This window comes from Capra hircus, chromosome 11 (genome assembly GCF_001704415.2).
Source record: "Capra hircus breed San Clemente chromosome 11, ASM170441v1, whole genome shotgun sequence".
Taxonomy (NCBI): Eukaryota; Metazoa; Chordata; class Mammalia; order Artiodactyla; family Bovidae; genus Capra; species Capra hircus.
Window position 1 is genome coordinate 93005731 of NC_030818.1, and position 13326 is coordinate 93019056.

The 13326-nt window shown below is 42.8% G+C and overlaps 2 pseudogenes; one reads left to right on the top strand and one right to left on the bottom strand.

Annotated features, from left to right (window-relative positions):
• On the bottom strand, nucleotides 71-998 carry LOC102170527 (annotated as a pseudogene).
• On the top strand, nucleotides 12091-13031 carry LOC102170794 (annotated as a pseudogene).

A 13326-nucleotide genomic window follows, 5' to 3' on the forward strand; every position in this document is an offset into this window, starting at 1 on the left:
CTTACAAGAGTTTGTTGTGTATATCAGAAACCAGCAGAAACACCCATGAACATGTCCAAAAAGCTTCTGGCTAGGATTTCCTCCTGGCCATCACCTTCCCCAGGCCCCTCTTCATGTCTTTGTTTCTCAGACAGTAGATGAAAGGATTGAGCATGGAGGAAAGAACCGTGTAGACAATTGTAGCCACTCGGTCCTGAACAGTGTAGCTGGACAAGGGCTGTAAATAGACATAAAAGATGCTTCCATAAAACAGGGTCACCATAGTAAAGTGGGAGCCACAGGTGGAGAAGGCTTTGCGTTTCCCTGCAGCTGAGGGGATCCGGAGAACTGAAATGAAGATTCGCACATACAAGAAAACAATGCAAAGGAAGGGGGTCACCAAAACACCAGCCCTTCTGTCTTTATTGTGAGATCATTGACAAATATGGAGGAGCAGGACAATTTCAGCAGAGGGTTGATGTCGCAGAGGAAGTGGTGGACAACACTGGAGTTGCAGAAGGTAAGCTGATTCAGCAAAAGTATGTGGAGGAGTGAGTGGACATGAGGCAATGAGCAGGAGAAGGCCACCAGCAGAACACAGCGGCGGCGGTTCATGATGGTGACATAATGGAAGGGGTCACAGATGGCCACATAGCTGTCAAAGGCCATGACTACAAGAAGACAGCTGTCAATGTTAGCCAAAACATATATAAAATACATTTGAGTCAGACACCCGGCATAGGAGATGGTCTTCTTCTCTGACAGGAAGTCAACTAGCATCTTGGGGATAATGCTTGTCGTATACTAAATGTCAGTGAAAGACAGGACACTCAAGAAGAAATACATGGGGGTGTGCAGATAGGGGTCAGAGCAGATGGCCAGGATGGTGAGCACGTTCCCTGTTATGGTGACCAGGTATATGATGAGGAAGAGGATGAAGAGTGGCTTCTGGTCCTCAGGGAGGAGAGTCCCAGGAGGATGAACTCAGAGACACTGCTGGTTTGGTTGAGTCTTTCCATGATCATAGAGCCAACTAAAATAGAGAAGACTCATATAATGTAACACACATCTCCATGACTGAAACCATCAACAAGCCAACAAGTCTGTGCTTCTTCCTACCTTCACTTTCTACCAATAGGGTTGTGACCAGCTACCACATAGGCAACTTGTCACCTTTGTGGTCCTTGAACTTGCCCTTCCTTCTTAGCTCTAAGACTTCCCATGCTTCTTATATTGATAGTAAGAAGTTTTGAGGAAGACTAGAGTTGAATCTTCCTTGAAAATGAAACGTGAAAGTGAAGTCACTCAGTCATGTCTGACTCTTTGTGACCCCATGGACTGTAGCTACCAGGCTTCTCCGTCCATGGGATTTCCCAGGCAAGAGTACCGGAGTGGGTTGCCATTTCCTTCTAGGGGATCTTCCCAACCCAGAGATTGAACCCAGGTCTTCTGCATTGCAGGCAGATGCTTTACCTCTGAGCCGCCAGGGAGGCCCAGAAATCTTCCTTAGTCAGTTTAATTTTAAATCTAGAAATAATTGTTTACTGAGCACCTATTCTGTGAAAAATATTCTGGGAGTGTGGAAACAATTGTGAATATGACATAGTCAGGACTGTTTGTGGATTTTGCATTGTAATAGAGGATCTATCTATCTATGGATCTATCTATCTATCATCAGCTAGTTCTGCATTTTATAAATAAAAATAAATCTACATAAGAGTATAGAGAGGGCTTCGCAGGTGGCACTAGTGGTAAAGAACACATCTGCCAATGCAGAAGACTAAGAGACCTGGGTTCAAGACTCGGGTTTGATCCCTGGGTTGGGAAGATACCGTGGAGAAGGGCATGGCAACCCATTCCAGTATTCTTGCCTGGAGAATCCCATGGACAGAGGAGACTTTCAAGCTATGGTCCATAGGGTCCCAAAGAGTCGGACACGAATGAAGTGACTTAGCACAACACGGCATAGCACAAGCATATAGAGATCAATAGAAATAAGGTGGCAAATTTATTTCAGATGATTTATTTATTTCAGAATTTATTTATTTCACAAGCATATGGAAATCAATAGAAATAAGATGGCGAATTTATTTATTTCAGATAAGGTGGTTTGATTTTTCTCTGTATATCAGAACAAATGTTCAGTGGCGGCATGTGAAAGTGTGTCTTTGAACTACCTTTCCAAAAAGGGGACTTGATAAAGTAATCAGCAGAGAAATCAAAGGAATAATAGACCTATGTCAACAAAGTTTTACTGTTGTGCTTGTTATACTTTCAGAAGCACTTATTTAGAAAGCAATAATCATTTGTGAATATCAAATTATACTACCACTCCATGCAAATCTTTATTTTAAAATTTAATTTGTTACTTAGTTTTCCCTCTAGCTCCTTAAACTTAATTATATTCCCAGATCTTTGTTACCCAACTGTTAAGCAAGCACATCCTTCAATACCATCATTCGTTTATTTACCTGTGTATATATCCTTGAAGGGGCTTCCCTGGTGGCTCAGATGGTAAAGAATCAGTCTGCAATGTAGGTGACGCAGGAGATATAGTTTTAATCCCTGTGTCGGGAAGGTCCCTTGGAAGAAGGAAATGGTACCACACTCCAATATTCTTGCCAGGAGAATCCCGTGGACAGAGGAGACTGGCAGGCTACAGTCCATGAGGTTGCAAACAGTCCAGTATGACTGAGCTTCTGAGCACACAGAACATTTATAAGATTTTCATGAGGTTTTCACAATAGCTTGTGCTTAAGCACTTAGAACAGTTCCAGGATAGAGTAAACATTTGATACCACTGTTTCTTCTCCCCATTATCATCATTGCCAATGACTTTTTCTCCATCAAGTATTTCTACATATTCTCAAAATTAATGAATCTGATTAAAATGACTCTAGTCTTCACACTCAAATACTCTAATGGTCAAATTAACTTGGTTATCAGTTTACAACACTTTTTTAGATTGTACTTTTGTCTGTGCTTTGAATAATTTGAGAATGAACTGTAATTAAGCACTTACTTTGTATAGGTTGTACTTTAATTCTCATGACAACCTTGTAAGGTGTAGACTGTTATTCTTATCATATTTTTCTGATGAGGAAACAGATATAGAGGAAAGTAATGGGTCATTCAAACTCAGTTAAACTAATTCTAAATCTCAAGATTTACCCACTCTGTCATCTTGTCATATTTTCATAAAGCTATAAAAGTATATATCTGAAGCAATAACTCTTAGGATCTATTTTTTCCCCATTTATTTATTTTCTATTTAACATACATATTGTTTTCTTTAAATGTGTTTAATGTCACATTAAGAGCAGAACTTTGTTATGTACAATGGAAAATCTGTATTTTCTGTGTTGAATAGATTGTAGAATTTGAAAATTCTAATAGGCAGGATTCACTGGCAACAATAAGGGAAAATTTGGTCTTTTGGGGGGACATTAAAAATATATGAGATTGAGGGTTTAGTGGAAAGTGCACTGAATTTGGAAGCAGAAGGTGAGGGTTTGTGCCTGACCTTCATTTCTTGCTCACTGAGTGATCTAAGGAATTCTAAAGAGATAATAAAATGGCATGTATAAGTGCAGCTTGTACAACATACATCCTCAAAAAGGTTATTCATGAAGGGAATGCCTAGGGAGTGTGAGATGAAGAAGATTCAAAGTGGTCAAGTAAGGCTGGATTTCCTGTGCTCATCTATGATGAGTACTTGAAAAAATGGAAGGAACTTTTGAAAGTGAGAATCTGAGGGCATTATTCTGAAAGCCTGGGATGAGTCTGGGAGTGGAAATATTTTTATTTTCTACCATGTTCCCACTATTCACTTATTGGGGACCTGCTTCTCAGGAACCATGGGATAACAACATACCCTGGCCCAGTGGTCAAATAAGGTGATCATAACATACAAAGTTAGTCTTACATGTTAGGCTAAACTCTGTTTTATACAGTGTCCATGTGATTTTTTTGGAACAGAATCAAATTCAAAAACTGAATTTTGAGGTTGAAATAAGTACCTGATTGAGGTGGATGGTTAGGTGGGCAGCCAGTCTACTGATGTTCAGTTTTCATATCCAGATATCTTCTCATCTTTCCTTGTTTATTTTTTTTAATCTGTTCTTCATTTTGTACCAAATCTGTTAGGTTCACATATCAGAAAGATGATCTTTTTGACCTTCTAGCCAGTGATAAGCATGAAGAGTTGAGAGGAGGGACAAAGAGCAGATTACTCTAGGTTTTAAAGGGGTCAACCATTTTCTTGATACTGCTTCACATCCCTGATCCTTTCTCAACTTCTGTCCCAGTACTTTTCTATTTTTCTCTGTTTCCCATCATAGAAGGCAGAACTGCCAAGACACACTGTGACAGGAACTCTCTTGAATGGGGAAACCTGTCTGCTAGCTTCTTAGAGGCTTGAACTCAGCTCTCCTGGCCTCCTCTGGGTCTTTACTGGTGAGGGAGCTATGATGTGCTTATTACAACCTGCTCCCTTTAGAGTGTTTACTCTATGACTTCTCTAGGTACAGAAATCACAGTGGCTAGCAAAACTGAGTGCAGCTACCATCAAGGGGGCAGGGGACTCCTGAGGAGGCTATTTTCAGCGCTTTTAAAACTTATCATGAAGTCTCCAGAACATACTTTGAAAGTGAAAGTGTTAGTCCCTCAGTCATGTCTGGCTCTTTGGGACCCCATGAGTCCCACACTGTAGCCTGCCAGGCTGCTGTGTCCATGGGACTCTCCAGGCAAGAGTACTGGAGTGGATTCCATTTCCTTCTCCAGAGATCTTCCTGACTCAGGAGATTAACCCAGGTCTTCTGCATTGCAGGCAGATTCTTTACTCTCTGAGCCTCCAGGGAAGCCCATAGTTTCCTCAACTGTGGGTAATCAGAGGTCATAGAACATTGTGTGTGTGCATGTGTGTTTGTGTGTGTGTGTGTGTGTGCGCGCACGCGTGTGTTTGGTGTATAAAGAATGGGTTCTCTAGGAAGCTGACTTTGAGATGGAGATTAGCATGCAGAATGTTTATTAGGTCTTGCTTTTGGGTTGGGCTTCCCAGGTGGTACACAGGTAAAGAATCTGCCTGCCAGTGGAGGAGATAAGAGTTCAGTCCCTGGGTTGGGAAGATCCCTTGGAAGTGGGAATGGTAAACCACTCCAGTATTCTTGCCTGAAAACTTTCATGGACAGAGGAGCCTTGTGCCTTATAGTCCATTGAGTTGAAAGAGTTGGACATGACTGAGTGACTGGGCATGGACATTCTTGGGATAACTTTTTTTTTTTGGCCCCACCACAAAACATGCAGAATCCTAGTTCCCTGACCAGGGATGAAACTGGCACCCCTGCAGTGGAAGGACAGAGTCTTACCCATTGGACCACCAGGGAAGTCCCCTAGGGGGTACTCTTTGGATCAGTATCTGGTTGGATAGAGGGAGAAGTTGTATTGTGATGAAGTCCCATTGAAGGTCCCAGCTGATCCTTCTGGGAATTCGGAAGCTCGAATGTCAAGGAGTATGGTTGACACTGCTGCTGACTGGAAGTAGGTTGACCTGGAAAGAAGCATTTTCGTTGGTGAAGCAGTTTCCTTCAGCCAAGATTATCTCTAGAGAAAGCTTAAAGCTAAGGATTCTCTTACAAAGCAACCATTATTGAGCTACAGTGTAGTCATTGTTCATTTTGACCTGCCCTTTCACAATGAGCTGACCCACTTGTAAACCATATTCAGGCTTTCCCCACCTCTGTCAGCTGGTTATAGGGAATATTCTATGCAGCCATAACTTTCTGATTGCTCTCTTAGATCCTTGGACCTAAAAATGAGACTGATGTGAAGGGGTCCCTGTATCTTTGTAGTGTTATCTCCCATCTTCAGGATTGAATGTGTCTTGCTAAAGCTCCAACTTGTTAGCAACTTCCTGGTATTCTGATCCAATTACCATGATGTCATTGATTTAGTGGGGCAATGTTACTTTCTGCATAATATCCAGATTGTCTGCATCTTTTCAAACTATATATTATATATAATATATGTATTGTTGTTGCTCAATCCCTAAGTCGTGTCCAACTCTTTGCAACCCCATGGCCTGCAGTACACCAGGCTTCCCTGTCCTTCAGCATCTCCCGGAGTTTGCTCAAACTCACATCCATTGAATTGGTGATGCCATCCAACCATCGCTGTCACCCCCTTCTCCTCTTGTCCTCTGTCTTTCCCAGCATCAGGTCTTTTCCACTGAGTAGGCTCTTCACATCAGGTGGCCAAATTATTGGAGCTTTAGCTTCAGCATCAGTCCTTCCAATGAATATTCAGGGTTGATTTCCTTAAGGATTGACTGGTTTGATCTCCTTGCTGTCTAAGGGACTCTCAAAAGTCTTTTCTAGCACCACAACTTGAAAGCATCAATTTTTCAGCTCTCAGCCTTCTTAGTCCAACCCTCAAGAAGATATTAAGAGGAGGTGGAAAGAATACATAGAAGAACTGTACAAAAAAGATCTTCATGACTCAGGTAACCACAATGGTGTGATCACTCACCTAGAACCAGACCTCCTGGAATGCAGTCAAGTGGGTCTTAGGAAGCATCACTACAAACAAAGCTATTGGAGGTGATGGAATTCCAGTTGAGTTATTTCAAATCCTGAAAGATGATGCTGTGAAAGTGCTGCACTCAATATGCCAGCAAATTTGGAAAACTCAGCAGTGGCCACAGGACTGAAAAAGGTCAGTTTTCATTCCAGTCCCAAAGAAAGACAATGCCAAAGAATGCTCATACTACTGCATAATCAGACTCATCTCACAAACTAGTAAGGTAATGCTCAAAATTCTCCAAGCCAAGCTTCAGCAATATGTGAACCGTGAACTTCCAGATGTTCAAGCTGGTTTTAGAAGAGGCAGAGGAACCAGAGATTAAATTGCCAACATCTGCTGGATCATCGAAAAAGCAAGAGAGTTCCAAAAAACATCTATTTCTGCTTTATTGACTATGCCAAAGGCTTTGACTGTGTGGATCACAAGAAACTGTGGAAATTTCTGAAAGAGATGGGAATACCAGACCACCTGACCTGGCTCCTGAGCAATCTGTATGCAGGTCAATAGGCAACAGTTAGAACTAGACATGGAACAACAGACTGGTTCCAAATAGGAAAAGGAGTACATCAAGGCTGTAGATTGTCACCCTGCTTATTTAGCTTCTATGCAGAGTACATCATGCGAAATGCCAGGCTGGATGAAACACAAACTGGAATCAAGATTGCCGGTAGAAATATCAATAACCTCAGATATGCAGATGACACCATCCTTACGGCAGAAAGCAAAGAGGAACTAAAGAGCATCTTGAAGAAAGTGAAAAAGGAGAGTGGAAAAGTTGGCTTAAAACTCAATATTATAAAGTAATTAACCTCCAATTAAAATAAATAAATTTATATTAAAAAATAAATTATTTTCTTTTTTTTCTTTTCATTTTTCATTTTTATTTTTACTTTATTTTACTTTACAATACTGTATTGCTGGAGAGGGTGTGGAGAAAAGGGAACTCTCTTACACTGTTGGTGGGAATGCAAACTAGTACAGCCACTATGGAGAACAGTGTGGAGATTCCTTTAAAAAATTGCAAATAAAACTGCCTTATGACCCAGCAATCCCACTGCTGGGCATACACACTGAGGAAACCAGAATTGAAAGAGACACATGTACCCCAATATTCATCACAGCACTGTTTATAATAGCCAGGACATGGAGACAACCTAGATGTCCATCAGCAGATGAATGGATAAGAAAGCTGTGGTACATATACACAATGGAGTATTACTCAGCCATTAAAAAGAATACATTTGAATCAGTTCTAATGAGGTGGATGAAACTGGAGCCTATTATACAGAGTGAAGTAAGCCAGAAACAAATTAAAAAAAAAAAAAAAACCCTCAACATTCAGGGGCCTGCAGACTCAGCGTATGGAGGCTGGGGCATGGGCCAGCGGCCAGCGACGGAGGGCTGACAAGGGCGCTGAGAGACCACGTTGTGGCCTTGCGCGTCCCTTTTGCGCCAGCCTGGCACTGCACCTGTTCGCAGCGGGGACCCGGCGGTGCACCGCAGACTCCAGGCCTCTTGGCGGCGGCAGGCAGCGCTGCCTGCTCTGGGGCGAAGCGCTGAGTGCACCGAGGGTCGACCGCAAGGGTGACAGTGGCATGGGGAGCACAGCCCATGAAGCTGGCAGGCCCTGGGCAGCTGGTGGGCCCCATTGCTGCTACTGCCATAGTTTCTGCAGGTGGTGGGGCCTGGGCAGCAGCTCCAGCCCGCCCAGCCCCGCCAGCATGGTGGCTCCAGGCAGGACGCAGTTCGAGGAGAGCCCACTGCCAGGGTTCAACCTGGACTACCCCTTCGGGATCACCCTGTGGATCCTGCTGGCCTCCCTGGCCAAGATGGATTGCTGTCCACTGTAGCCTTAGAAATAGTACAATCAGAAGTGAGAAAATGCATATTTGGCCATGTTGAATGATCCAGGTTTATGCTTTCGAGTTGCGGTGTTGGAGAAGATCTTGAGAGTCCCCTGCACTGCAAGGAGATCAAGTCAGTTAAGCCTAAAGGAAATTAACCTTGAATATTCATCGGAAGGGCTGATGCTGAAGCCAGAACTCCAATACTTTGGCCATCTGATGGGAAGAGCTAACTCACTGGAAGACTCTGATGTGGGAAAAGACTGAAGGCAAAAGAATGTGGAGCCAGAGGATGAGATGGTTGGATTGCATCACTGACTCAGTGAACATAAGTTTAAATAAACTCTGGGAGATAGTGATGGACAGGGAGCCTGGTGTGCTGCCGTCCATGGGGTTGCGAAGTCATACACAACCTAGCAACTGAACAACAACAACTTGATTATCAGGAACAATCAACTTTCTAGTGACTTGATCAAAAAGAAAGTTCTGTGGTTGAAAGTTTCCTAAAATGATGACGATACTGTTGTGTATATGTATGTGTGAAGTGGGTTAAGTAAATAAAAGAATGCTGCAGATTCGGTCCAACTTTGAAAAAAACAAAAACCTCAACATTCAGAAAACTAAGATCATGGTATCTGGTCCCATCACTTTATGGCAAATAGATGGGGAAACAATGGAAACTGACAGATTTTATTTTTGGGGACTCCAAAATCACTGCAGATGGTGACTGCAGCCATGAAATTAAAAGATGCTTATTCCTTGCAAGAAAAGCTATGACCAACTTAGACAGCATATTAAAAATCAGAGACATTACTTTGTCAACAAAGGTCCATCTAGTCAATGCTATGGTTTTTCCAGAAGTCATGAACGGTTGTGAGAGATGGACCATAAAGAAAGCTGAATGCTGAAGAACTGATGCTTTTGAACTGTGGTGTTGGAGAAGACTCTTGAGAGTCCCTTGGGTTGCAAGGAGATCCAACCGTCCATCCTAAAGGAAATCGGTCCTGAATATTCATTGGAAAGACCGATGTTGAAGCTGAAGCTCCAATAATTTGGCCACCTGATGAGAAAAACTATGTCATTTGAAAAGACCCTGATGCTAGGAAAGATTGAAGGTGGGAGGAAAAGGGGATGGCAGAGGATGAGATGGTGTCCATCACTGATGGACATGAGTTTGAGTAAGCTCCAGTTGTTGGTGATGGACAGGGAAGCCTGGCGTGCTGCAGTCCATGGGTTCGCAAACAGTCGGGCACAACTGAGTGACTGAACTGAACTGATTGGAAAAATCATAGCTTTGGCTATATGGACCTTTGTAGGCAAAGTGATGTCTTTGCTTTTTAATACATTGTCTAAGTTTCTCATAGCTTTTCTTCCAAGGAGCAAGCATCTTTTAATTTTATGACTACTGTAACCATCTGCAGTGATTTTGGAGCCCAAGAAAATAAAGTCTGTCACTGCTTATATTTTTTCCCTATTTATTTGCCATGAAGTGATGGGACCAGATGCCATGATCTTAGATTTTTGAGTGTTGAGTTTTAATCCAGCTTTTCCACAAAATATATATTTAATTTATATTTAAAATATATTTCAAACAGTGTATATAGTATTTATACACATGTACACAGTTTCAAGCATGTATGAATGTGTGTACGTATATAATACGAGGTTATCTACATCCCATTGGTTCTCTTTTCTGTAGAACTTTGACAGAGACCCAACTTTTATAAAAGGGATCCGTTTGGCTTCCTAAGGTTTGGGGTTGCTACTTAAATTCTGTCATTCTCATGCTGTCAGAGAGCTGAGTATCCTCCCATCATTCTTACTGATGAAGGAACAAGAGCCACTCCCAAAAGCAAAACATGAAAATGAAAGTCTCATGTGCCTCTCTCTCATCCACAGCCTGCTTTTGGTTAGTTACTATTATAATTTAAAATAAATAAAGACTTAGTTTGGTAGGTTACACAGTGATGGCAACTGGCCCGGTGACTAACGGGAATGTTTCATTTGGTAAATTGACCAGGTTATTAGTCCCCTAGACCAAATGGTTTTCAGGAAACTGGCTGGGCTTAGTGCTTTCACATACTGGATCTCATTTAACCCTCACAATAAGCTCATGAACAAGGTACTATTATCAGATCTGAGGAACAGGATCATCCTTGCTCAGGACACCCAGTGGGTGAGTGGCAGGAATGGTACTGATTTTGGGTCAGTCTGTGTCCAAGGCCCTTGGGATCAACCTCATCACCCTGCTTCTGTCTGAACAAGCCTCAGCCCCACTCTGCAGAGATGGTGAGACCTGTAAGCTCTCCCGGTGGTCCTAGAATATGTGCTCTAAAGGAGACTGAGGCCAGTGATGTGGGAATACACAAGGGCCAGGCTTCACTGTGTCTGGGTCATTCTGTGATGACCAGGGAGGCTAGCTCTATGCTGTGGGTCCTTCAGATGCCAAGGTGACCATGGTCACTTCTGCTTTCTAAGGCGTCAACATTAACATCAAGGTCACCTTCTCCTGGGACGCCTTTCTAAGGCGTCAACATTAACATCAAGGTCACCTTCTCCTGGGACTCCTGGGACTCAGCCCCTCGAATCTCTTCACAGTTACCTCTCCAGGGGAAGGCAGGAAATTAAGTCAATAGCTCAGGTAGGCTCCTTCTCTAATCAGAGCTCAGCGTTGTTTTCCTGCTGGTATTAACTTGGTTGGTGAATGGGGATATTCTTGCTCACTTTTCTGCTGCTCAGAAACAGGTATGAAACATTCAGAAGATCCTTAGGTCACGAGAACTTCTTACATAGCAAGTGAAGGCTCAGGAAACAGCCTTGAGCAGAGGTATCTGAGCTCCCCAAGTATTGTCACAGGTCAGAGGAAGATGGAAAATCATCTCTTGACACTGAATGTATATGCCCATGCAGGAATGTGTGTGCACATACGTGTCTTTGTATTTGTATAGCCCAGTGTATTCAGTGGGTAACTGAATTGTATATTGACTCTCTGTATGTAGGAAGGAATAGATAGAATATAAAGGGCTGAAAAAATCTTCCTGGTAGTGTGTGTGTGTGTGTGTGTATGTGTGTGTACATGCACAAGCTGCCTAGGTTTATGTTTGTGTGTTTTAATTGACTGCATGACTGCATGTGTATCTGTGTGTATATAGTATGTGCTTTTTTGTGGGTTGTGCTTTGTCTCAAGGCTAGGTGTGATGTTTATGTGTTTTGTTGTATGTATGTGTTACTTTGTTTGAAAGTAACACAAATCCTGACTGTTTTTAACCTAGAATGAGTATAGGTCATAAAGTGAACGGATGTTTGTCTCTGAGGTCTATGATTTGCGTGTGTGTGTGTGTGTGTGTGTGTGTGTGTGACTACATGTTATTTTCTGTTCTATTCCCAGTGTCAAGAATAGTGTCTAGCATATGGTTGAATAAATGAAGATATTTACATTAGTCTTTTTTGAAAGAAAGTCTCGTTTGCCACTGGAGATCTCATGCACTCCATGACCAGAAGGATGCAAATAAAAAATTCCAGCAGGAAAATATGCACTTTGTCTGAATTTTGATGCAGTCTCCAGGCAAAAAACAAACAAACAAACAAACACACACATGTCTGTAATGTACCCACGGTGACAACAATCACCATATCTCAGGCTTTGATATTTTCTACTCCCTTTATGCCCAGCAGGAGTAAGAAGAGAATGAGGAGGGAGAACCAGAGCAGCGTGTCCGAGTTCCTCCTCCTGGGGCTCCCCATCCGGCCAGAGCAGCAGGGCGTATTCTTCACCCTGTTCCTGGGCGTGTACCTGACCACGGTGCTGGGCAACCTGCTCATCCTCCTGCTCATCAGGCTGGACCCTCGCCTCCACACCCCCATGTACTTCTTCCTCAGCCACTTGGCCTTCTCTGATGTGTCTTTCTTATCTGTCACTGTCCCTAAGATGCTCGTGAACATGCAGACTCAAGATCAATCCATTCCTTATGCGGGGTGCATAGCACAGATGTATTTTTTTCTACCTTTTGTTTGTCCTGACAATTTCCTTCTCGCAGTGATGGCTTATGACCAGTACATAGCCATTTGTCAGCCACTGTACTACACCACCATTATGAGGGAAGGGTGTGTGTCTTACTGGCGGCTGGATCCTGGTTCTTCTCTTGTGTCCATGCCTTGCTGCATACTCTCCTTCTGTCCCGACTGTCTTTCTGTGCTGATAATAACATCCCCCATTTCTTCTGTGATCTCACTGCCCTCTTAAAGTTGACCTGCTCAGACACCTCCCTCAATGAGTTAGTTATCTTCATTGAGGGGGGTGTGTTTGCCTTCTTGCCATTGAGTGCTATTTTGAGCTCTTATATCCACATTGGGACCACCATCTTGATGGTCCCATCCATCAAGAGAATCTGCAAAGCCTTGTCCACCTGTGGCTCCCACCTCTTTGTGGTGATTTTGTACTATGGGACTCTTGCAATGATTTACTTCTTTCCTTCAGCAAACAATTCCAAAGTCAAAGACATAACTGCTTCAGTTATATATACTGTGGTGACACCCATGTTAAACCCCTTTATCTACAGCCTGAGGAACAGAGACATGAAACTGGCCCTGGGAATTCTTTACAGGAAGGGGATTATTTTTGCCAAGTAACAGTTACCCACTAAAGGATGCTTTCAGAGACATGTCCTGAAAAATTGTGTAGGTGACTGCAGTAGATTGCAAAAAGGGCCACAATATTTTGCAGCCCTTCCTTCCAAGTGAGAGTTTATTTCCCTACCCATTAAATCTGGGCAGGACATGTGACTTATTTTGATCAATGGATTCAGTGAAAGTGAGGTGTGAGTGTCCCAAGCCCAGGTAGATTGTGTTCCTGCCACTCTCAGAACCTTGAGATCTCCAGGTGAACCAGTCCAAGTTGGGCTGTGTGAAGATGTGGGACCACATG